The sequence below is a fragment of the Microcebus murinus genome, chromosome 5, assembly GCF_040939455.1.
Source record: "Microcebus murinus isolate Inina chromosome 5, M.murinus_Inina_mat1.0, whole genome shotgun sequence".
NCBI lineage: Eukaryota > Metazoa > Chordata > Mammalia > Primates > Cheirogaleidae > Microcebus > Microcebus murinus.
In genome coordinates this window covers 45,798,166-45,825,162 of record NC_134108.1, presented here as the reverse complement: position 1 = coordinate 45,825,162, position 26,997 = coordinate 45,798,166, and the positions used below count along the sequence as shown (strand labels likewise).

Below are 26,997 nucleotides of genomic sequence, written 5' to 3'. Positions count from 1 at the left end.
ATGGAGTACTATTCAGCTCTAAGAAACAATGTGATATAGCACATCTTATATTTTCCTGGTTAGAGCTGGAACCCATACTACTAAGTGAAGTATCCCAAGAATGGAAAAACAAGCACCAGATATATTCTCCAGCAAACTAGTATTAACTGAGTAGCACCTAAGTGGACACATAGGTACTACAGTAATAGGGTATTGGGCAGGTGGGAGGGGGGAGGGTGGCGGGTATATACATACATAATGAGTGAGATGTGCACTATCTGGGGGATGGTCATGATGGAGACTCAGACTTTTGGGGGGAGGGGGGGAAATGGGAATTTATTGAAACCTTAAAATCTGTACCCCCATAATATGCCGAAATAAAAAAAAAAAAGTCCCAAACAACAAATGCTGGTATGGATGCGGAGAGAGAGGAACACTTCTACACTGCTGATGGGACTGCGAACTAGTTCAACCTCTGTGGAAAGCAATATGGAGATACCTCAAAGCGATACGAGTAGATGTACCATTTGATCCAGCAATTCCACTACTGGGCATCTACCCAAAAGAACAAAAGTCACTTTATGAAAAAGATACCTGCACTCGAATGTTTATAGCAACACAATTCACAATTGCAAAGCTGTGGAAACAACCCAAGTGCCCATCAATTCATGAGTGGATTAATAAAATGTGGTATGTGTATACCATGGAATACTACTCAGCTTTAAGAAACAATGGTGATATAGCACCTCTTGTATATTCCTGGATACAGCTGGAACCCATTCTACTAAGTGAAGTATCTCAAGAATGGAAAAACCAGCAGCACATGTATTCGCCAGCAAATCAGTATTAACGGATCAACACCTAAGTGGACATATAGGAGTAACATTTATCGGGTGTCGGGAGGGTGGGAGGGGTATATACAACCACAACGAGTAAGATGTGCAACGTTACTTGAAGCTCTTACTCAAGGGGGAAGGGGGACATGGGCTATATAAGTAACCTTAACACTTATACCCCCATAATATGCTAAAATAAAAAAAAATTAAAAAGAAAAAGGACAAAGAAAAGATTAGGACACAGACAACACAGACAGAAGGAGGACCACATCAGGACTCAGTCAGAAAGTGGCCACTGTCAAACCAAGGAGAGAGGTCTCAGAAAAAACCCAATTGCCAAACCTTGATCTTGGTCTTCTAGCCTCCAGAATTGTGAGAAAATAAATTTATGTCCATTAAGCCACCTAGCTAGTGATATTTTGTTATGGCAGCTCTAGCTAACTAATATACTAGATAAATTACAAAGTTTTCAATACAGAAAGGCAGCCCAGATAAATGCATAACAGTCAGAGGATCCAAAAGGAAGAGTTTTTAAAATCAAGATTCAAGTCAAGTTATTTACTTCCTACTGGTAAATTGCAACCATCATAAAATAGAGACATCAAGATTGTGTTGTGAGAATTAATGAGATCACATTGGTTAAGTATTCCTTTGAGGATAAATTCCATAATTTACCACCTGGGTGCATGATTTTTTAAAAAATACAGTTTTCTTTGATCCACAGTGTATAGAGTCAGCAACCTTCATTAATCGTCTTTCTTTTATCTCTTTACTAGCTAATGTTGTAAGAAGAGGGAGTGTTGTTAACCAAGGCTAAAAAATGAGGAAAGGGAAAATAACTAAGAAAGCAAATAAGAAAATAATTCCTATCATTTTTATTCAATACATTAACCTTATAGCCAAATTTCACCATTTTCATGTATCAGGTTATATAACAAAGCATAATGAGAAAAAAATTGAGAATAATACCATATTGGATTCAAATTCTGGGTGGATATTCCTCTTGGAACTTCAATTTCTGCATCTGCAAAATGCAATGACAAATTTCCTTATAATAATTACAACCCAACTAAATCAGACCCACATTCTTACAGAGAAAAAGCAAAACAGCTGGATAAAATATTTAAAATAATAATAATTTCTTCTTAAAAGATCAAAGAAATAACAAGATACTGACGAATAGTTGGGTGAAAATCTAGAAGATGAGACCCCAGAGAAGTAAGGCCAGAACTCAAAGCTACTTTTGCTCTGAAGTCATCTACTAATTTAGAAAAAAATGAAATTGCAGCAAAACTGAGCTGAGCTTTTGGCAGCTTTAGAGAGTGCAAAGTAAAGCCCAGACTCTACCAAAACTGGGGACTCCGATAAACCATCCTCATTACCATGGACTGGGTCGTTTCAACAACAGAAATTTATTTGGCATAGCTACTGAGGCTGAAAAGTCCAAGGTCAATGTTCTGGCACAGTCTGGTTCCTGGTGAGGGCCCTCTTCCTGGTTTGTAAGCTGCTGTCTTCCTACTGTGTCCTCACGAATGTAGAGAGAGAGCAAACTCTTTGGAATCTCTTTTTGTAAAGACACTAATCCTATTGGATTCATGTCCCATGTTTATGACCTTTTTTAAGCTTATTCCCTCCTTACTCCAAATACAGTCTCATTGCTGGTTAGGGCTTCAACTTATGAATTTGGGGGGATACAATTCAGTAGATGGCATGCAGTCTAACTTAGAACCTCATAGCCCCTGGGCAAGGAGACCTGGAAGTTACCCAGCTCTCCCACAGATTTGCTGAGTTCTGGATGCTCCAGAGAACTTTAGGCCTTGAACTGGGATCAAGAGATTCTCAAAGGCTCCTGAGAGCACTGTGTGTCTGGGTCAATGGTGGCTCCACAAGTGTTCCTTCACAATAAAAACTTTTACATTTACTGCATCCTTTCATACATGTGTCATATTTCATTTATAGAAGGTTTGTTGATATAATAATACCTCTCTCTCAGGCTTATGATTGTCATTGGTGCTAATATCAAGGATTCAGCATAGTCCCTGGTATTTACTCAGTAAGTCTTAATGTCCTTTCCCTTACCTGCATTTTTTCTCTCAATTTTACATCATTTCTTCTCCCTTTTGACCGTTTCTCCCTTTAACACTCTACCTCCTCTCCTGGTTTAGCTGTTTCACCGTCACGTGAGGAATTGCTCTCAGGTTAGCCATGTCATGTGGGAAATAGTGTAAGGAAGGGGCAAAGCGAGGCCATGAAACATCAAGGCTACTTGAGGACAGGTGTTCCAAAATTGTTCTTAAAACAGTAAATTTGAAGAGTTTGCTATTTTATAATATTTGCAAATCCATCTTTTTCATAACTCTATGAATAGATGTCGAGCAGATGATATGTGACCAAAACATGGCAGGTGCTGAAGGGAGCAGAAAAGAAGTACAAGGAGGACCCCTGCCCCTCCAGGTGTTTGTTCAATGTGCAGGTAAAGGCAATACATGAAAACATATCAAGCACTAGAGAAATCAGGGGAACTCAGGGAAGACCAGGTAAGGAAAGTAGGACTTTAAGTGGGAATTAAGAATGAATGACATTAGAAGTGCCCAGGAAAGAACAGGGAGTGCTGCCCTAGGAAAGCAATGAATTTAGTGCAGAGGGTGAGAGCAGAGAGAGTGCTGGTGAGAAGGTGACAGTAAGTGCATGAATTGAGTGCCAACCATGGGCTATGTACATTTTTACACATCTTACAGATGTCATCCCGCTTTACATGTGTTGAAAGCCTTATCAAGGGGGCATTACCACCATCTTACAGATAATATATTGAGACTTAAAATAGCCATACACAGAGTTTTTATGTCATGAAACTAGAATTTAAAGCCAGGTCTGCAGAATACCAAAGCCTGTGTTCTTAACTGCTACCTAGGACCATATTTCATTAGAATCACATCATGGACTGTCTGCCAAGGAGGCCAATGTGGACTCTAGGGCAAAATGCAAATGGGAACCAAGCATTATGGGTTTTTCTATTTTTTTTATTTTTATGAGATAGGGTCTTCCTCTGTCGCTGAGGCTAAAGGGGCAGTGCAGCTTCCAATTTATGGGCTCAAATGATCCTTCTGCCTCAATCTCCAGAGTAGCTGGGACTACAGGCACATGCCACCATGCCTGGCTATTTTTTTTTATTTTTTATAGAGATTGGGGGGTCTCACTATGTTGCTGAGGCTGGTCGCAAACTCCTGGCATCAAGTGATCTTCCTGCCTCAGACTCCTAAAGCACTAGGATTACAGGTGCTTTCTACTTAAAGAAGAAAGTAAAATTCTAAAAGCAATTGTTAGAGTAATTTCTCTGATCTTAACATGGAAGAACAAATAGAATTTGTTTACAATCAAGTCAGTTAGACCAAATTGAAGATGGTGGGCTCTATCCAGGGTCTGATATGCTTATGTCCTCGACCAAGTGGGTGGCCATGAGAACAGAGAGCAATGGTTAAATCTACACATGAATTTAGGCTGGGAATAGTGGCTCATGCATGTAATCCTAGCACTATGGGAGGCTGAGGTGGGAGGCTCATTTGTGCTCAGGAGACCAGCCTAAGCAAGATTGTGAGACGCCATCTCAAGTAAAAAAATAACAAAATTAGCCAGGCATGGTATCATGCACCTGTAGTCCCAGCTACTCAGGAGGCTGAAGCAGGAGGATCACTTGAGCCCAGGAGTTTGGGGTTGAAGTGAGCTATAATGATGCCACTGCACTCTATCCCAGGAGACAATAAAGTAAAATAAAATAAAGTAAAAATGAGTTTAAAGGAAGAAAAGAAGAATGTGTTGACACTGGATAGACAGATGAAGAAGGAAGAAGGGTCAAAATAAAACTCAGAGAGACAGAAAAAAAAGGTAACATTGGCAGGCAGACAACAGACAGGGCAAGCAACCTCCAGGAGAAGAAAGAGAGTTGGACTTTTAATGTGTTCAGTTTGAGGTGATGGCAGGAAATCTGAGGGCAGGTTTATCATAAGCGTTGAGAAACCTTGGGTAAGAGGCCACAGCAAGATGCCTGGAAAGCAGCAGAACATGAGAAGCCCCAGGGTGTCAGTAAGACAACAGTTGGCATTTTGTAAAGACTCAGAAGCTGCTTATAGAAAAGTTACAGCAAAAGTAAAAAGCGATAATAAGGAAATTTTTCCCAGCTGCCACTTTGCCTAAATTGCTCTTGATTTCATGCTGTCCCTTCAGTATGCTGTAACTGCTGGCATGGATGTGGTAATGCTATATCCACTTGTTAATTTCTGCCTGTGTTTGTTTGTATAGATGTGTTTGTGCTTTTAATCCTGCCCCCTACTTCTGTGCTGTCCCATATAACAAGGACAATACTTATCGGAATCTCTATTTTAGCCTACAGCACTGATTGGAGTAATATACCTCTACATACGATATTTTAAGTAAGCATGACATTAGACTCAATTACGTTGAAGATTAAACTTTGTAAAGTCAGCTTCTCTAATGAAACTGACCTCACAACTTTATTTGCACTGGTCTTTGTTATATTACTTTGGATAAAAACTGAGCTGTTATTAAAAAAAGCAAAACAAAACAAAACAACCCTCAAAATTCAGGTGTACAACAACATGGAATTTTCTTTTTCACTCACGTCATAGCTCAAAAAGAGTAGTTAAGGCCTGATGGAGTGGCTCTGAAACCCCAACTCACGGCTTCCACCTCAGGGCCTTAGGTGGCTGGTGGGGTTGGGAGAAGAGCGAGTGGAGGACAGCCGGCTTAAGAATGGACACAGAATGCGCATGCGTCACTTCCACTCACACTTCACCGGTCATATGACTCAGGACCAGCTCAGGGGACTAGCCATGGGAAACACAGCTTCTGGTTGGACGGCCCTTGTCCAGCTGCAACGACGGGAAAGCTGGTAGACCAAGGTTCCATTACTACAAGGAAGAAAGGGAGAATCGATTTGGGGGAACAATGAGCAGATTTACCACATCTGTATTCAGATTCTCCTCTTCATCATGCAGTTCTTCATTCAGTAAGACTTTCCACTTGAGGAGTCCAATTAATTTGTAAAGCAGCAAATCCACCGATAGTGTTGTTCAAATGTAACATATGACTACTTAAAAGAGCTCAAAGCAGAGCAGCTTTGGTTGAAACTAGGAAGGTGCCAGAATGTGCATATGAGCCTCCCCTGTCCCTCCCCCACCTCACTTTGTGGCAACACCGTAATTATTAGAAATAAAATTTGGAAACTGTGCGCATAGTGTTTATTATCAAAAGGACTATGTTGTGCTTTCTAGGCAGTCAAATGCAACCCAGTGAAAATCATTCTCTGCCATTTAAATAATGAAAAGTCCTTTTCAAATTCTGATTTACATTCATCTTGTCAGCTGAGCGAACACCAATGGGCATGAGTACAGAGACACTTCCCCACCCTGAGACGGGCCCTGACACTGCAGAGCACCCTGCCAAGCACGAATTAATAACCACACTGAGGCAAAGGCTGAAGGGGAAGGGCATTTCCGTGATTTTTCTTCACAAATATAACCTTGACAAATGGAATAATGTTACGTCTCATTAGCTAATTAACTGTCTAGATGGGAATTACATGTAGAGGCAGATATTAGCCCAAATAATGCCTGATACTCCTGGAAACAACTTTTCTTCTTCATTTTAAGAATAGAGGCAAGAAAAAAGAAAAAAAAAAGACATATCCCAATAGAACAGTTAATAGAACTAAAAACTGCAAACAAACAAACAAACAAAAAAAATCAGTTTTAATTCCAGTTGCTAATTTTACTAATTCTATGGTCTCAATTACTGAAAGCTAAGAAAACATGGCAAACTCCTTGACTGTGGGGCCGTGTTTCTGCTTATTTCAGGTCATCTGAGCCAAAACCAGGCGGTGAAGTTCGTCAGAGCTTTATGATTTTATCCATTAATTTTTGTGTTGTTACTACTTGGAGCTTGTATTATGTTCTAGGTATGTCAGATGATGGAATTAATCAGTTTTATTATAGATGGTTTTTAAAATACTTAATTGCTTTTTCTTTAAGGACAGTGCCATAGCTTCTCACTTATTCACCCATTTCCTGATGAAAATCTCCAGTGAAGGAATCTCTTCTTGAAACAATCATGTTTGAGGTACAAATCATTTTGCTTCAGATCACCTGAATGTCGGAGTAAACTGTATTCATCTACTTGTTGTAGCCTAAGTTCAAAATGGATTATACCAACACTTATGAAGGGAGTTCTTTTCAAGATAACCTCATTACCTGAATTAACAAAATATAAGAGCTTTAACGCAGTGAGACTTCATCATGACCTAAGAGCATTCGTTCGTAGGTTATTAATAGTGTCTTTATTGGACTACATATTTTCAAATAGAAAACTCAAAATATTGATGCATATTAAATGTATTTCTGAAAGTAAAGTTTCTCTGTACTTTATAAAAGGTCTCTCTTATTTGTATAGAAATAACTTCAAAGTCCACTAACTTTTTATTATCTTTTAGAAACTACTTACTTTGCTATTGAGAACTATACGAGACGAATACTTAGGGACAAGATTATAATGAAACACATTAGAGTATCTATCACTTAAATTCTGTTTCATTTTCAAGTGTTTTAATTTGCACAAGACTTCAAGCCAATACTTATCCAAGAAAATATTAAGTTTCAGATATTATTTTACATGATTTCTATCCAACAATATTCAGATGAACAAAATACTGTTTTGTAAGTCCTAGTCCCTAGAGAGTCATGAATAACCACTTGTACTCAGGAGAGAGAATCCATGGAAACTATTCTGCCTACAAGAATGCAACATGCTATTTTTCTAACAATTCATATTTTAGGTGTCTGATCAAACCAGCAATTAAACTACCTAAGCACTACAGAGATAAAATCAGATTACAATCAAATTATGGCACCTGGTCAAATACTTACCCAAATAAAAACAAAGAGAGAATCAATAATCCCTTTTTAAAGATGCCAGATGCTTCAACTTATAAGAGAAATAGCATTTAACCAGTCCTAGATCATTTACGCAGTGCCTTCTCTAGTGTATCTTATGGCCCTTTCTTTAGCCTATGTCTTTCTCGGTCTCTTTATTCCTTCAAGTGTGTGCACACACATAATAACTGTCTCTTTTGAAGTTCATCCTTTCATGAAATCATAGCCTATTATTATAGTAAAATACTCTGTCAATTCCAAGAGAGCAAAGGCAATGTCTTTCTTATTCACCTCAAATCCCCAGTGCATGGCACAAATCAGATGCTCAGTAAATATTTTGTAAAGAATTAGTGAATTGATAAACTGGTGCCAATATTTTCACCCTCACACTCTATAAAACTGACTTTCATCAAGATCACCAATAACCTCCATTGCTAAATCCAGATGTTGATTCTCATGTTATTTGACCCATCTGCCGATTTGACAAAGTTGGTCATTGCCTCTTTTTGATCTTCTTCCTCCCACCTCATTGTTCACTCTTTCTCAAACTTTTGCTAGTTTCTCTTCTTCCTAAGCTTTGAATGTCAGAGCCTCAGGATTCAAGCAGTGTTCCCTTCTCTATTCTCTAATGACTTCACTCGATCACATGGCTTTAAATGATATCATTAACTTCCAAATTTTTATCTGCAGCCTAGACCTCATTCCTGAAATCCAGACTATCCAACTACTTATTGACATCCCCATTGGAATATCCACTAGTCATCTCAAACTTAACACATCTAAAATTAAAAAATATTCCTGCCTTCTCCTGACTCACAACCCCCTTCTGGCCCAAACATGCTCCATTTGCACTTATTTCCATATCAGATGATGGATTTTTCTATTCTCTAGATGCTTAATTACCCACTTTTCCTACTGCCAGCACAACTGGAGGCCCCACCAGAAGCAGAAAAAATGGTTTCTCTCTTCCTTTAATTTTTATTATTTCACCATGCTTTCTGTTGGCAGATCCTGTCTGTAAACCAGCATGCAAGAGCATCTCAGAATAGCAGTTTGCAAGCTTCCAACCCCTTGATATAGAGGACAGTTTAGCAAAAGAGTATGGAGCAGAGCAACCATGGACATTATCTGTCACAGCCTCCTATTTGGTGTCCCTGTTTCCACCCTTAGTTTATTTCCAATACTGCACTCAAAAGTATTTTTTTAAATGCAAATCAGATTATATCTCTCCTCTGCTAAAATAAAATAAAATAAACCTCAATTGTTCTCCATTTTACTGAGTAAATGTGTACTGAGCCGATGTGCTCACAGTTGGCTATAAAAGATGTATGATCTGACCTCTGTAATCTTTTCTTTCTGACTCTCTTCATTGTTAGCTCTATTGCAGCTACACTGATTTCCTTGCTGTTCTTGGAATACAGTCACAATCCCTTTTTCCCTTGGCACTGGTTGTTCTGAAAGCCTAAAGCACTTTTTCCCTAGGTGGCCACCTGCGTAACTCCCTCATCACTAAGTCTTTGCTCAAATTAGTTACTTTACCAATTAGACCTGTTTTAAACCCCTCTCACTCCCAGAATTTCCAACATCCTGTACTATGAAGACTCTGTTATTGTTTTTAGAAATTAGCCTGTGCTTTCTTATTTTATTAGCTACTACCTACATATATATATATATATGTATATATATATATATATCAAAAATAAGATTAAAAGCTTAATATTAAACAGGTTAAATTCTATTTTAACAAAATTTTTAAAAATCAGACTTTCACATTTATGAAAAGATAATTCCAGAAAAATACAACTTTAATAATATTAATGCTTGGATTTATTTCTGGGCTATATTTTATTCCATACAATTTTTATACCAGTAATATACTGTTTTGATTACTATAGCTAATCTATTGGGGGGGGCTATACTTTTTGGACCTGAATGTTCATTTTCTTCTCCAAATTTAGGCAGTTTTCTGTCCTTATTTCTTTAAATAAATTTTTTGTCTCTTTTTTGCTCTTTTTAGACTGCAAATTAGTGCTACCTCTGTGAAAAAGAATTTGGAGATACCTCAAATAGCTAAAAATAGAAATACCATTCAATCCAGCAGTAGCACTATTAGGCATCTACCCAAAAGAGCAAAAGACATTCTATAATAAAGACATCTGCACCCTAATGTTTATGGCAGCACAATTCACTATTGTAAGGATGTGGAAACAACCCAAGTGCCCATCAATTCACAAGTGGATTATTAAAATTTGGTATATGTATATGATGGACTATTACTCAATTATAAGAAACAACAGTGACCTAGCACCTCTTATATTTTCCTGAGTAGAGCTTGAGCCCATCATATGAAGTTAGGTATCAAGAGATTGGAAGAATAGGCCCCACATGTATTCACCATTAAACTGGCACTGACTGATCAACACTATGGTGCTCATATGGTAGTAATATTCTCTGAGGATTAGGGGTTTAGGGAAGCAGTAAACTCACAACTAAAGGACACAGTGAGCATTGTAGAGGGGAAGGGTATGCCTCTAACCCTCCCTTGGGTGACGCAAGGACATAAAATGTAACCAAAATATTTGTACCCTCATAATATCCTGAAATAAAAAAAATCAATATATTTCTTCATTGAAGGAAAGAATATGGCAATAAATATGTATTCATTCTAGTTTACATCTATGTTTATATTGTCTTCCCCATGCCTAGAAGTCTAGGCATTCTCTTACTCACACTTTGTTGAAAATGAAGTTTTCCCCTGTGATGTTATTGTAAATGTTATCAGGTCCAACTCTTTAATCTCAGATTTAACCAAAATGATAGAAAATAGCAAATATTTCTAGTTTGTGTAAACTAAAGTGTAAGAGTCTAAAAATTAAACCTATGAACATGAACATAAAAATAAATAAAGGAACAAATTCTATGGTGCATGTATTGGTTTGCTTGATGGTGTCCCATAATTCCAATAGACTTTCTTCACTCTTTTTCATTCTTTTTTCTTCTTGTTTCTCTGGGTAGAGAGAAAACCTGTCTTTGAGCTCACTAATTCTTTCTCCTGCTTAATTGAGTCTGCTGTAGAAGTTTTCTATAGAATTTTTCAGTTTGGTCATTGTATTCTTTAAGTCTAGAATTTCTGTTTGGTTCTTTTTTATGGTTTATTCTCTTTGTTGAATTTCTCAGTTGTTCTTGTTTTTTTTTTTTTTTTTTTCTTTTAGAGATGGGGTCTCATTCTTGCTCAGGCTTATCTCAAACTCCTGATGTTAAGGGATCCTCTCACCTTGGCCTCCCAGACACACTGAGCCACTTTAAGAAGGTTTTTTTTAAAATTCTTTTTCAAGCAGTTTGTAAATCTTCATTTCTTTAGGGTCACTTACTAATGCTATAGTTGTTCCTTTGGTAGTGTCATGTCTGTCTGATAATTCATGATCTTTGTGTTGGTATCTGGGCATTTAAAGAAGTAGTCATCTATTCTAGCCTTTACAGGTCTGGCTTCTGTAGGTAAAGCCCCTTACCAGTCAGCTGGCCCAGAAATTCTGGGCAGGCCATCTGGTAAGGTCTGTGGGAGGTCTTGCTACTAGAGTCCTCAAGCAAGCTGTCCTAGTGCCTGGCTCAGTAGGTGGGTGGAGCTGGTACCTGGGTTTATAGGATGCAGCTGGGGTCTGGTTCTGTAGGGTTGGGACTGGATCTTGCATACATGGGGGCCAGCCTGGTACAAAATCCTCTGTGGTTAACCTTTTGATTGGGACTGTGAGGACAGGCTAGGAACCTGAGTCTATGGGGTGAGCCTAGAGCCTGCATCCCTGAGAGCTGATCTGGCACTTGGGTGAGCCTTGAGCCTGATTCCACAGGGCTGGCTTGGCACTGGGATAGGTCTGATGCTTAGGTCCACAGGGACAGGCCTGCAGCCTGAGTCCACACAATAAGTCTGGTGCCAGAGTGGGCCTGGAGCCTGCCTGAGTCCACAGAGGCAGTCCTAGAGATTGGGTCTGGGGTATATTATTGAGGATATAGACCTGGGTCCTCTAGAATGGGTTTGGACCCTGAGTTCCACTGAGGCCAGGGCTGTGGGGACTGGCTTGGAGGCTAGGACCTACCTGTTTTGTTTTGTTTTGTTTTGTTTAAGGTAGCATTTATCTCCTTCTAATCCACAGAATAATTTCAATGCTTAGCTTTTCATGTTTTATTTTTTAAAAGTTTAACTTCACAAAAACAAAAATTTTTGTTTGTTCAGTGACATTTCATGGACCTAGACCAGTGTTTTAGCAATTATAAAACAATTTCCCACATGCTTAACTTAACAGTCAGCAGAGAAGTTCTATTCATAATCAGTAATTGGTTTGCATGAGTAACAAACATAACAAATCAGGTCACTCTTTCAAGACTTCTATGAGATAGATTTACAGAAGGAAAAATGGAGTGTTGGTATGACAGTGTGATGGTAGAGTGGCTGCAAAATGACAGAACCAGGTATTTTACCAAAGATCTTTCATGTGCAAATAACAAAACCCCAATCAAACTGGCTTAAGCCAAAAGTCAATTTATTGACTGCATTAACTGAAAAATCCAGGAATACTGGCAATGGCATAACTGGATCCAGATATCTAGTTGTGATACCAGAAATCAGCCTCTTTTCTCTACATGACTTTTTCTTCTGTGATGGTTTTATTCTCAGAGTCTCCCTGACTGCTGCTATATCTGGCCACCAGTAGCAAGAGATTACCTCCTGCCCATGAGGACCACAGTGGAGAAAGTGGCTCTTTCCCAGTGGTTCCAACAAAGTGCTTTGATGGATGATTACAGGCTGGGCGGGGCCCTCCCTGAACCAGTCACCCAGTCTTCACACATCCTTGTTCGGGTCATGCCCTGTTCCTCGGACCAGGGACTGCAGTGAATATCGCTCAAATCATGTGAAAGTGAAGGATAAGTGGCTTCATAAGGGAAAGTCAAAAGCTTTTACCAAAAGAAAGGAGGGGTTCTGGGCTGGCATCACAACTGATGCCTACTATATTAAGAAATTCCTGGCGTTTTTGAGGAAAAGGTAGCAATGTATTTGAGTAAAGTGATAGGAAATGAGGCTGGAAAATTAGGGTGAACTCTTATTGCAAAAAGCTTTTTTAAAAAATGAGAAAAGCACTAGATGAGGTCTCAGGAGACCTGAGTCCTATTTCCAGATCTTACCAGAACTATCCATGTGACCTTGCCAAATAACTTAATATCTCTATAAATGTTTCCTCAACTCTAAAATGATAAATTGCATTAAAAGAATTTCCATGTTTCCCACCAGCTGCCAGCTGACATTTCCAAGTGGGGTGAACTAGGTGTTACAGCCAGCTAATGTCTATCTACTGCAGACATATTTATCATCAGATGAGGGAGGAAGAGGGAAACACCTGCTCCCTTCTCCCTTGCCACCAGCCAGGGACATTGTTTAGCACCCACACCTAGCACTGCAGAGCATTCTGGCAAATGCTGAAATTAATTCCAGGCAGAAAAACTGGGTACTTACCAGCACTTCCCAAGCTTGATTATGCTTCAGTTTTACCTAGAAAGCTCACAAAATATACAGATTCCAGGGCCCACCCCTATGACATGAAATTGGGCTCACAAATTTGTATTTTTAGAATTCCTCTTTTCTTTATTTGCCCCTACTCTCTAGTCTTCGATGATGTGGCAGTTTTCTTTTGGTCAATATTATTTAATAGTAATCAAAAATTTTATATATCTGTATGCCAAGAGAGATCTTGGTTTGAGAATATGTATCTATAAAACATAGTATATATAGTTTGACACAAAAATAAAGGAGGACCAAAAAACACCACAATTATTAATATATTTGAGCATTTTATGCAGAGGAGATGTATTTCATTTGACAAGAATGATGGTTTTCATAATATATACAAGAAATATCATCTTTACTCTGTCAGCTTCAGAGAAGTAGTCATAACTTTGCAATTTTCACATAATACCCAAGTCACAATAAGATTGAAAGCATCCTTAATGTATTTTCAGTCATTGATTTTAAAATACATCTCCAGAATGTTAAAAAATGTGATGATGGTGAATAACTCAATATTGATTATATCTAGTACATCTGCCCCCTTTTGCTATATTATATTTGATCATGTTCTTAAAATTTTAAATCAATAATCAGCTTCACCTTGATTTTTCTCAAAATATTTCTCTTATTTTAGTTCAGCCAATATTTTAATTTTTAAAAGTTCATTTATTCCAATGTGATCAAATTAGCCATGCAAAAATCCTGGGTTCTGAGGAAATGAAACCTCAGTTGCAGAGGTGTTTACCTTAAATAGCTTTGTCATTCTGAATTTCTTCTTGTTTTTGTGAACATGTGCTCTGGGTTGGTCAGGAAATAGTTGACTTCAGCATGAGCATGTTCCTGAGTGCTGCAGGGAGGGAGTTCTGAGAAAGCTAAAATGAGATGTAAATATAATATTTTCTTTCCACAAATGAAAAAAGCAAACAACAGGAACACACACACACACACACACACACACACACAACAAAACCATGTAGGATTAACGTGAGAAATTCCCTGAGAATAGTTTAACCTGATGATTGGTTCAGGTACAATGGGGATAATTTCCAAACATCAAATAAATTGAAACTTTTCTATAAGAAAAAAACTTGGAGAAATATAATCCTCCTTTGCACTCCAGCATAAGAAAAATGTTTTGTTTTTTTAATGGGACACTTTCTTTGCCAGAGCTGTTATAAAATAGAATCAATATTTCAAGTCACTAACTTGCCCATTCATTAATTGTATCAAATATTTATTTAGCCTCTACTATGAGCTAGAGGACTTGGTGCTGGAGAGATTGTTAGTATCTTCCATATAAACCAATGTCTGCACTGCCATAGTTTCTAAGTCGTTCTACTGAGACCATGTAGTTGTCACAGCCCTGCAAATCAGATGTGGGCTCAGTGCACCTGAAGGCCCTTCCTGGCTAAATACATCCCCTAGGACCCACAGTGGGCGTGCAGCTCCTTCCCACATTCATACAGCACCTCCTCGGTGCCTGAAGACAGAGAAATAAATCAGACTCAGGCTCTACCTCCAGGGTCTCTCTCCTAGCAAGGGAGAGGGACATGTAAGAAATTCTGTGTGTGTGACAGAAGCTACAAGTGCAGAGTACTGGGACTTTGGGAGGGCAGCTTGCTCCATCGCTCATGGCAGCAGAGGCATTGAAAGGGACACCAAGACGAGAGAAGAGAGACCGTGTGTACAGGGCAGAGAGTTGGCGCAAATGCAAAAAACAAGCATGACCCGTGTGGGGTGAGTAGCTCTGAATGATCTGAGGAAAAGTAAGTATGAGGAGCGGGAATAAAGAGGAAAGCACATGAGAGGAGAAGAAGAGTGTGGTAAGAAATGAGGTTGGGCCAGATAAGGAGGGGTATGTTTGCTTTGGAAAGGCTTTCTACACATTACCTGGAAGCCTTTTAGAAATTTTCTTTTAGTATAAGTGTGGGGTTGAATTAATGTTAGGAGATTTGAAGTTAAGGAAAAGGTGGTAGAAGACTATCTCTATCCTAGAGATACATTGCAAGGGCCTGCAAAGGGGAGTGCCTGTAGGAATAGAGGAAAGCGAGGTTTAAGATTTGAGGTAACCATTGGAGTTTGCAAGGGAGGCAGGAATTGTGGCTGACTGGCAGATTTCTGGTTGGAGATAACTATTAATACATGGAGGATGGCATCTTCCCTAAATATGGTAGGAAGAAGTAAAAGGCATGAGGGGTGTGGAGAAATGGAAGATGCTGTGTTCAGTTTTCTTCATGCTAAGTTTGAGATGTTCATGGAACCCCCAGAGAGATGTTCATTGGGTGAGGGCGTGAGTCTGGACTGAGACAGAGAAACAGCTGGGGGCTGGAGATGCCAATTTGGGAATCTTCCACATGCTAGTGACATTTGAAGATATTAATATGAGAGACAATAAGATCAGTCTGGAAATGTGTCTAGTGAGAAAGAAGGCAGCCTGAGAACAGAACTCTGAGCAAAGCCAACATTTAAGGAAGAATAGAGAAAAACTACCCACAAAAGAGAATACATTGGAACAGTTTGAGAGGTGAATCCATACTGAATAGTGTTCACTAAAAATAGCAAAAAGGACTTCATTAGTGACTTCAGTAAAAGAAAGTCTAAGGATCATGTGGGGAGTAGCCAGACAAGGGTCCCAAATAGTGAACTACGAATGACTTGGGCAGGTGTCCTCAAACTACGGCCCGCGGGCCACATACTGCCTGCCGAGGACATTTGTCGAATGTTTTTGCCACCGCTGCCTGTCCTGCTTAGCCGCCGCCTCGTCCCGGGCCCACACTGAGCATGTGTGGAATGTGCACCGCACTCTCCAATGGCCCTCCAATGGTCTGAGGGGCAATGAACTGTCCTCCTGTTTAAAAAGTTTGAGGACCCCTGGATTTGGGGATGGAAGACAGAGGATGTGGGCAGTGAAGTTGACCATGAGAGGGAAGAGAGAATATCGATGCCACCAGGGGAGAAGAAGGCTCAGCCAAGCTGGTCTTATTTTATTGTTTTAAGACAGATGTTATTCATCTACCTAGAGGAAAGAGGCATTGAAATAAAGATTGAAAAAATACAAAGGAGAGGAAATAATAGAGGAAGCGGGGTTTCTGAGAAGACAATATAGAGTGGGCTGAGAAGATCTAGGAGAAGGATTTGGCCTCAAACAGAGGGAAGGGCACCCCCTCTCCTGAGAGGGAAGGGAAAAGCACTGGGTGGATGCAAAGGCACATGCATTTTGGGGTGAGGGACAGGAAGTTGAAGGCCTTCCTCCTGCGTCACTGGTTTTCTCTGTGAAACAGTCTGAGTCACCTTAGGAGGGGGAGTGTCTTGAAGGTCTCACTGTTGCAATCTCTTCCTTGGGCGATGTGAGGAAGGTGAGGACCTTGTGACCAGAAACTGATCATGACAATGCATAGCCTTAGGAGCAGGAGCTCTAAGAGATCCTGTGAGTCAGCTTGGATAAAACTTGTTCTGGAAGGGGATGAGATTCCACTAGGAAGTATTAAGGGACTTAACTGGGGGGTGGCAAATCTTGAGGGAGGAGAGTAAGGCAGAGGAGACAGGTGGAAGTTGCTTCACAGAAAGCTTGGACCCTGGAGGATGTCAGGGTTCCAGGTAGTTTCCAAAGAAGATGATTCATGAGTTCCCTAATTGTGAAAAGAGAAAGACTGTTGTAGAAATATGTTTATCTACCTCATCACCCTGCTCACAGCCCAGCATTGAGAACAGAAACTTGAGGGTGATCATACCTTGTGGTGAGTGGGCCTGGAAGGCAGGGTGTGGAGCCCATGAAGATTGTTCTGGAGCCTTAAGATCTAATGGGAATTGCCTTGCCAGGTTTTGAACTTGCCGGGGACCCATCACTTCTTCCTTCTTTCCTATTTCTCTCTTTTTGGAATGGGAGTGTCTATCCTCTGTCTGTGCCAACACTGTGTTTTTGACGCACGTAAGTTGTCTGGTTTCACAAGTTCATAGCTGGAGAGGAATTTTGCCTCAGGATGGACTGTATCTCAAGTCTCACCAATATTTGATTGAGATGACTGTTCTGCAGTAAACAGGTATATGCAAACCTATCACCAAATGTTGAGGGAGCTGAGAGGTCAAAGGAAGAGGCTGCCAAATCTGATTTCTCAGGAAGAAACATTTAATAGAGACTTACAAACAAAAATGATGTCATGAGTGGCCACAAGATGGTGGATTCTCCATACCTACCTTCCAGAAAATATCCTATATATAGCAAGTTTTTTAGGTAAAAATGGATAGCTGGTGACGTCTCAGAATCTTGTGAAACTCTTGACCACTGGGGAGATTAGATAAGCATCTTTAAGAGGGGTTATTCATGCAGCCAGCATTGTTTAAAGACCTTGCTGCAGAACATCTTGGAATGCAGGAGTTAAACTTACATCATGACAGCAGTTTTGCTGCAGGTTGTTTTCCTACAATGATATTTAGATGAGACTTTGCACTTTAGAGTGTATGCTGGAATGCTTTAAGACTTTGGGGGCTATTATGATGGAATGAATGTGTTTGCATGTAAGAAGGTCATGAATTTGGGAGCCAGGAGTGGAATGTTATAGACTGAATGTTTGCACCCTGCCCTCAAGTTTATATGTTGAATCCCTAACCTCCAATGTGACCATTTTGGAGATAGGGGTCTATGAGAAGGTAACAAAAGTTAAATGAGGTTATAAGGGTGGGGTCCTAATCTGATAATCTATAAGGGCACTAAAGTTATGCCCTTATAAAAAGAAAAAGAGATGCCAGTGTATGCGCACTCTCTCTGTCTCTCTCTGTCTCTTTCTGTCTCTCTCTCTCTCTCTCTCTGTCTTTCTCTTTCTCTTTTCTCTTTCTTTCTCTCCATACCATGGAAGGACAAAGTGAGAAGGTGGCCATCTGCAAACCAGGAAGAGAGCCCTCACCAGAAATCAAATCAGCCAGCATCTTGATCTTGGACTTCCCAACCTTTAGAGAACTATGAGAAAATAAATTTCTGTTGTTTAAGACATACAGTCCATTGTATTCTGTTATGACAACCCAGACAAAGACACTATTCTACAACTTTCTAACTTCAACATTTCACTCTCTGACTACAATCTTTTCAATATTCCCAGTTCTGATTGTTTTCTGCCCATCATGAATGTTCTGCTTCATCCTTTTTGCCACTTCTTTGAGCACTTCATTTTCTCTCAGTTACATCACTTCTCACTGTTTTCTTCTCTATCCAACCTACATCACATGATCCATCCCTTAAATGACAATATTGTTGATATTATCTGTTCTTTTATTGTTCAAAATCAGCCACCCAACAAAATTCCACCCCTCGATACATCCAAACATTAATAACCTACCCTACTATATCTAGACTTCTGGTCACCTGAACATTAGTGCCATGGTCTACTGTCACAATAGGGTCTTCAGTGCTGCCCTGCCATATTTCCACTTGACCCCAGCCAATGGCGGCTTGTACCATATGCTGCAGTCTTCTCAAAACATTTTCCCTCTCCTCAAGTCACCAATCCCACCAATATTCCTCTCACAACAGAGATTTACCTCCCAATTCACAGAAAAATAAAGGCTATTCAGCGTCATCCATTATAAAATCATACCTCCCTACTCCCAGTAAATGTATTTTTCCTATGTTATCCCTTTTCTTAAATCCCAATAGATGAATAATTTTATCTTCTAGCTAAAGCTAATCATGTTATATATAATCCTCTTTTCCTCCTCAAGGACCTTGCTAATTTCCCTTTTTATTTCTATATTTTCAACTTCTCACTTTCTACCAACTTTTTTCTCTTAACTTCTGAACATGCTGAAGGATGTCCATATTTTAAAAGAGAGAAGGGGCAAGTGCCTCCCTTAGTTCCCACTCAGCTGTTGCCCTGTATTAGTATCCATTTATATGCTACACGAAAGAGTAGGCTATACTCACTATTTACAATTTCCTCAATTCCATACTTATCTCATTACAAATCAATTTTAGAACCCCCCACTCCACTAGAATGACTCATATAAATGGTACCAATGACATCCAAATGACATTTCAGTCCTTGCCTTTCCTGATTTCAGTATCTAACACTATTGACTATTTTCCATGTTCCATCTCTCTCCTGGCTTCTAGAAACCTGCTCCTTCTTGTTTTTCTTCTATCTCTCTGCTCTTCCTATTTCTGGTCCCACTGGGTTCCTTCTTCCTCTTCTCTTGAACATTTCTCAAGTTCATGTCCTAACCTCTGTTCCATTCTTACTATATAGTTTCTAATCCTGATTTCATAATGGAATTACCTTTGAGATTTTTTTTTTAAATTGCTGATGCCTGGTCCCCATTCCCAGAGATTTTGATTCCATTAATCTGGGGTGGGCTCAGACATCAATATGAAAATAAAATAAAATAAATAAAATCTCTCATTGATTGGTGATTCTCATGCACAGCCATGGCTAAGAACCACTACTCTATAGAGTTGCCCTGAGTAATGCTATTAGTTCCCATAAATATGCTTACTATATCCATTGCTGACTTTAGATTAGCCAGAATAACAATGAGAAGGAAATCATGGATAATCACAAATTACAGAGTGAACATAAATAGACAAAACATTGTATTAATACAAAATGGTTGCAAAGACAATTTACTTAGTAAAATTTATTTTCAATATTTAGGGATATATCTACCATCTAGAGACATCATTCAAAGGGGTAAAAATTAATATATATATAAGGTTTTAGGAAGGCAGCATCACATATATTATTTAAAGAAATGTGGTTTAAAAGATTTTAAAGCTGTCTTTATTATATTGCTATCTGTCATATTTGAGCTCTCCTTTGTTTCAGATATTAGAACAAAGATCACACACAATCTGTTCACTCTGAAGAAAATCTCCTCTTCACCTTTTAGATGGTTCAGCCAGTGATGGGCGCTACACAGCTAATCTCCATGGCTGAGCTTGGTTTTTGTTGGTTGACCCCTGCCCTTCACTGTCACTGTTACTATCACTTTCCTTCTCTCCACCTCATAATATTTTCTTTTCTTCCAGTGTTAGACCTGAGTTCACACAGTCGAAATATGCACTCATAAAAAAAAAAAAAAAAAAAAAAAAAGAACTTTCTGGCCTCTAAAAGTGTGATTTGCAGCTTGAGCTCACACCAACAGAATAAAAGATCTCCCCTGCCAGCCTCATAGCCTCATGTCTAATTGGTAAGGAAGAGGGCTTCCCAAGCTGTAGTGGGAATTTTACTTTTCCAGTAAATCTGCTGCTAAATATTTTTTCACCACATCTACTCTACAACATGCAGAAAGTATATGCTGAGCACTGAGTATGTTTAAAGGAATTCCCAAACCTACAGTTCTATCTCAAGTTTTTCATCATAGTTTCAGACTGTTCTACCAAAGGTCTGCTGACAATGCATCTGGATGTTCCAATAGACAGCTCATTCCCAAAATGTCCAAAGATGAGTCAGTCGTCTCCATCATCCTATCCCAGGAGCCTGTTCCTTCTCCAGGTTTCCTCTTTTGGTGACTGGTACAACTAGCTCCTTGCTGGCCACCTGGCAAGACTCTACCAGTACTTCAGGGCTCTGCACAAGTTTCACCTCCTTGGATACTATTATCTCCTCTGATGCTCTGGTCTCTTTGATCTCATCTCACTTGGAGGAGGATGGGAACAGAGGGAGAGAAGACTCAAACCACTTTTCATTATTTTTAATTGTTGCTATTATTACTATCATTATTATTAGTTTTCAAGCAAGCACATTCATTGTGATCTCTTTAGCTTTCTGATATCTTCCTATTGAAATGCAGATAAAATCAAAGCTCCCTATATTGACCTACTTGACTTTTCAGGATCTAACCCCTATGTTTCTAAGATCATCATTTACCTGTCTCCCCCTCACTCACTACCTTCCAGCCACACAAACCTTACTGTTATTTCTCAACCATGCCAAGCTTGTTTTTAATTCAGAGCCTTTGCACTTGTTGTTCCTTCTGCACCAAATCTTTTACTCATCTTCATAAGGTTGGCTCCTTCTAGCTGTTCCAGTCTCAGCTCAAAGACATAGCTTTAAAGAGTCCAGCCCTGTCCATCGACGTAAATATGGCCCATCCTGCATCACTATCACATCAGCCTGTTTCATTTTCTCTTTAATATGTCACTCTCTGAAATTATTGTGTTCACTAATTTCTTGATTTTTGTCTATCTCCTCTCACTAAAATGTAAACACCCTGTGAAGAGATCCCTGTCTTTATGTTCACAGCTCTACCTCCAGGAGCTAGACCAGTTACAGAGCTGGTTACAGAGTAATGTTCATTTTTTTTAAAGTACCTAAGTACCAAGCTGTCCATCGAGCATGAAAAGGCACATCCACAACACTTGGTGGAGGATGGGCAGAGAGTGTACCAAGAAAAATATCAGTTTTGAGAATACAGCGGCCTGCTAGAACCTGCATATGGTTGATTTGGGTAAGAGGTAGGGGCAGCAGTTGTTGGTGGGCCAGTTGGTAGGAGGTCACAGGGACTAAGAAAGAGCAAATTTTCCAGTAAGTGTGTTGAAATCTACCTAGTCTAACTCTGAGTCCCTATGTGAACAGCCACTATCTCAGGAAGCACGTGTCTGTGTCATGCATTTCCTTAATTGCATCATGCCTGATGTCTTTAATGTCATGCACATGCCTTGTCTTGAGAGGCACTGTGGTGTGGTACAAAATGTACTGACTGTGGGATCAGAAGACCCAGGTCCTGGGTCCTGAACCACCTCTGTAACCTTGGGAAAGGCCCACACAAGCCTAACCCTCCTGACTAGTCTGTCCCTGCCCGCCAAACCAGCTACAATGCAAAGCCACGCATCATTCCTCTGGGCCAGGATTTTAAAATGCTACTGTTTCATTTAGTAATTTAACCTCAGCTTTAGGCTACCCTCAGTTCTTTCCACAGTGCTCCCTATTATTTATCATCTTTTTCTTGCTAGTCCACATCTTCACGGTCTTATTCATGTCTACAACACAACTTCTATCCCTTCATCCCAACCTACTCCCAACCCCACCACACCCATCTTATGCACATGGTAAGAAATCAAAAATATTCATTAAAATTTTGGCAAAATTTTCTGAAAAACAAACTGGTAATATGTACCAAGTATTTTAAAAAGAAACATATTCTTTGATCTAATTATTCTTTTAGAATTCTAGTCTTAACAAATAAATAATGCAAACAAGGATATATATGCAAAGATGTTCAATCCTATATTGTACTAATTGCAAAACAAAACAACAAAAACCCATTATGTAACGACATAAATGATCATCAAGATGAGAAGGCCAAGTAATTCTTGAAATATCCAGTTATAGAAGCTTCATATATAAAAATATACTATATATGATAAAAGAATACTAAGCAGTGTTCAAAAAATGATGTTTTAATGGACAGGAAAGTAAAATATACTAGTAGTGAAGAAATAAAGTATGAAAAAAAACCTATATGCATTATGATCCCATTTGTACAATATTATAATGTAACCTATACCACCACCAAATATGCACACACACACACACACACATATACAATAATAAAATGTTAACCATAGATATTCTTGGGGATTATTTTTCTCCTAAATATTTTTCTGTATATTCAATTTTCTATAATGTACATGTGCTACTACTTAATAATCAGAAGAAAAAAGTTTTAAAATTTTGTTAATGAACCAATTAATGAATTCTTTAAAACAAACTTTTATTGAACTAATTCATTTTAACTATAAAATGAGAATAATAATACTATTCTCCCTTTCCATATTCTTATATGTGAAACTTAATGGAAACAATTTATACTTTGTATTCAAATTATTAATATTAGTTTCTTCTATAGGTAAATAAAATTTTCAAGAAAAATCACAATGTTTTTATTTCTTTTAGATTAATGATTTCCAAGGTGCATAGTATAACTGGTGGCCAACAAATATTATAGTTGTTAAGAAATTATAACTTATTAAGATTAAACACCTGTTTTATTTCTAAATTCTCTGAAATTCACAGTAATGCCCATCAGCACTCATCCATAGATGTTTACAAAAGAGAGAGAAAAAGAGCTAAATTTGTTCAGAGTATATTTCAATGTCAGATAATTTATTTCTGTCAGATAATTTATTTACTTCTCTATGAATCAGTGAGTATTAGCTTTGTTTTACAGTTTGAGGAGGCTGAGATTTAGAGAACCAACTTTAACATGATTACTACAGTAAATTATATTCAGAATATTCTCCACCATTTCCAATGGACCCCTCCCTACATGAAGGTTATACGATTCCACCCCATTGACTGAGGCTTGGCCATGTGTCTTGTAAAAACCAGTGAGCAGAAACATCACATTGTCCACCACTCTTTTATTCCTCTCCTATGAGGCAAACAATGTCCTCAACAACAACAAGAGATGATTTGCTTCTCCATTTTGGGTTCTGGAATACAAAAAACAGGAAGCAGAGCCATAGCCAACCTAATAAGACACTCAACGTGAGTAAGAAACAAACCTTTGTGGTCAGCTGCTGAGATCTGGCAGCTATACATACTAACCTGACCTACGACGATTAAGAGTCCCTAGTCACTGGTGAAGACAAAATTCAAACCCAGGTCTGTCTGGCTCCAATATCTTTGCTATTTCCATTACATCACAATATCTTCTCTTAAGTTTTCAATTGTTTTGATAAAATTTATTTTTCTGCTGAGAAAAATATGTATGAAAAAACAATAGGTTTTGTAGATCAGGAATGTTTTCTAAATGTAAAATTGAAAGAAATAGTACTCTGCTTCCCTATGACTCTTATATCTTCTATTATAAATATAAGTAATTTTAATATTTTAAATCTAACACCCTAGAAATTGCCACTCTTACCTTCAGATTGGTGTCAAGCTAAACTTTTCATCTGTTGGGTATGATTTATTACCTGATTGTAAAATAGAAAACCCACATTAGGGCAAATCCTCTGCCCTTTTGCTTTGGGAAGGTTAATTGAGTTGATGGGTGCATGTCACTTCTTATTTGCAAATCATTTCTGTTATGGGGAAATAGGTTTTTTAAAGCTTCTGTTTTGGCCGGGCGCGGTGGCTCACGCCTGTAATCCTAACTCTTGGGAGGCCGAGGCGGGCGGATTGCTCAAGGTCAGGAGTTCAAAACCAGCCTGAGCAAGAGCGAGACCCCGTCTCTACTATAAATAGAAAGAAATTAATTGGCCAACTGATATATATATGTAAAAAATTAGCTGGGCATGGTGGCGCATGCCTGTAGTCCCAGCTACTCGGGAGGCTGAGGCAGAAGGATCGCTGGAGCCCAGGAGTTTGAGGTTGCTGTGAGCTAGGCTGACGCCACGGCACTCACTCTAGCCTGGGCAACAAAGCGAGACTCTGTATCAAAAAAAAAAAAAAAAAAAAAAAAAAAGCTTCTGTTTTTATCTTGGCACCTTGGCTGTCTTTGCTAAAGGTGCTGTCTCCTGATGTATGACAATTAGATGGCCCTTAAGGTACTGGAACAGAACTGTGTTCACATGCTTGCAGGCTAAGTTACAGATCTGAATCAATATGCTACCACAACTATCTTATTTCTATCTTCCTGCCCTTCTATCTTCCTAGCAATGATGCACAAACTCCCTCCCCCTCGATCAGAACACTAAAGATGATGTAGATTTAACTAATGTGCGCTCACCACCTCTTCCACTTCTGAGGACTCAGTACAAAGTTCCTTTATAATCTCCCATGCCCTTACAACATTTTAGGAGTTTTTTAAAAGAATTTGTGCTTATAGGACATTATTGAGACATACTTTACATATAGTAAACTAAAAAGCCTTAGTTATACAGCTTGATGAACTTTTACATACATTATACTCCAATGCAGCCTGGTCCAGATACAGAATATTTTCACAACTCCAGAAAGTTTCTTCAGTCCCCGCAGAGGAGGCGATTTCTCATATTCCTCCCACCTCCACAGGGAGCCACTCTTCTGAATTCTATCATCGTGGGTGAGTTTGACCTGTTTTTGAATTTTATGCAAATAGAACCCATACATCTACTGTTTGTGTCAAGATTCTTTTGGTCAACATGATTTTTGCTTGTATTAGTAGTTTATTCTTTTATAGTTCTTTATTTTTGTTTATCTATTCTTCTGTTGATGGACATTTGTGTTGTTTCTGTTTGGGGGCTATTATGAATAAAGCCACTGGGAATAATCTCATAAAAGTCTTTCGATGGTTGTGTATCACCTTAGGCCTGTCAGAATGGCTTTTATTTAAAAGTCAAAAAACGATAGATGCAGAGAGAAAGGAACGCTTATACGCTGTTGGTGAGACTTCAAGTTAGTACAACCTCTATGGAAAGCAGTATGGAGATTCCTTAAAAAAATAAAAGCAGATCTACCATTTGACCCAGCAATCCCACTACTGGGTATCTACCCAAAAGAAAAGAAGTCATTTTATCAAAAAGACACCTGCACCACAAGGTTTATTGCAGCACGAATTCACAATCACAAAGATGTAGAATCCACCTAAGTGCCCATCAATTCATGAGCAGATTAACAAATATATATATATGCATCATGCAGCCCTACTCAGCCATAAAAAGAAATGAAATAATGTCCTTTGTAGCACTATGGGTGAAACAGGAGGCCATCATCCTAAGTGAGGTATCCCAGAAATGGAAAAACAAACAACACATACACTTTCTAATAAGTTGAAAGTAATTGATGGGTATACATGGGCACAGAGAGAAGTAAAAGTTATTGGAAATCAGGAAGGGGGAGGAGGAAGAGGGAAGGGGTAAAAGCCTACCTAACAGGTACAGTGGACACTATTTGGGTCATGGGTACACTAATAGCCCTGACTCAAGCATTATAAAAGCTATCCATGTAATGAAAACATTTGTACTCCCTTAATATTTTAAAATAAAAAAAAATAGTGGAATGAATTAGTCATAGGGTATCTTTTTACTAGAAACTGCTGAACAGTTTTCAAAGTGACGTACCATTTTATATTCCTACAAGGGATAAAAATGAGAGTTTCAGTTGCTCCGTGCCTACAGGAGGGTGTGTAGTAGTATTTCATTGTCTTCGAGTTCCTGAAAGTCTGTGAGCCAATCTAGTCTAGTCCTATGACAAACATAACTTAGTAGTTTCCGTGTTCTAATCAAACAGTGAACATTCTTATGTGCTTATAGTCTTCTAGGCATTAGATTTAGAAGCTCAAGGTAGATTTTCCTTTTCCGAGATCAGAAGAAAGGAATTATGATATAAACCTGGAATCTGTCTTCCAAATGCAATTTCTCTATGCAGGCTGTTACTGTTGTGCATGCTTGAAAGTTAAGTTACTAATTTTGTCTTGATGTTTTTATTACCTGATTGTTCGTTTTCAGAATCCCTCATCCTTGAAGTGTACTTTGTGCACACATCCACTGGCTCTCTCATTGCAGCCTTTGTAAGTGAGGAAGATAAAGAGTGTTATCATCCTGCCTGGAGCTCCATGGTTGGCAGTGGGTGCTGAGCAGTGACAGCAGCCACAATAATGAGGTTTCCCCAGGGAGGCACCTAGACATGAAGCTCAGTTTTGTCTGAACTGAAACCATGCTTCAGATCAGCACTACTATTGGAGCTAAAGAGATTTTGCACCTAGAGATGTAATCACAGGAGCTCCCACTGCCCCTCGACACACTTCAAAAATGCATCCGTGTTGACTAATG

The 26,997-nt window shown here is 38.9% G+C and overlaps 3 long non-coding RNA genes across 4 annotated transcripts in view; 2 read left to right on the top strand and 1 right to left on the bottom strand.

Annotated features, from left to right (window-relative positions):
- Positions 1-26,997, bottom strand: part of LOC142870887 (uncharacterized) — a 151,567-nt gene that overhangs the window by 12,470 nt on the left and 112,100 nt on the right. For both annotated transcript variants that reach the window (XR_012919213.1, XR_012919212.1), the window contains exons 5-7: positions 14,056-14,182; positions 5,452-5,740; positions 1,785-1,839 (exon numbers count right to left, since the gene is read on the bottom strand). This is a non-coding gene — a long non-coding RNA (uncharacterized LOC142870887). The remainder of the gene's footprint in view (positions 1-1,784; positions 1,840-5,451; positions 5,741-14,055; positions 14,183-26,997) is intronic.
- LOC142870885 (uncharacterized) lies at positions 16,917-18,293 on the top strand. Its single transcript, XR_012919210.1, has 2 exons — positions 16,917-17,047; positions 18,164-18,293. It is a non-coding gene; the product is annotated as an uncharacterized LOC142870885 (long non-coding RNA).
- The window catches only part of LOC142870886 (uncharacterized), a 48,588-nt gene continuing 45,400 nt past the window's right edge, over positions 23,810-26,997 (top strand). The window contains exons 1-2 of the long non-coding RNA XR_012919211.1: positions 23,810-23,905; positions 25,166-25,289. This is a non-coding gene — a long non-coding RNA (uncharacterized LOC142870886). The remainder of the gene's footprint in view (positions 23,906-25,165; positions 25,290-26,997) is intronic.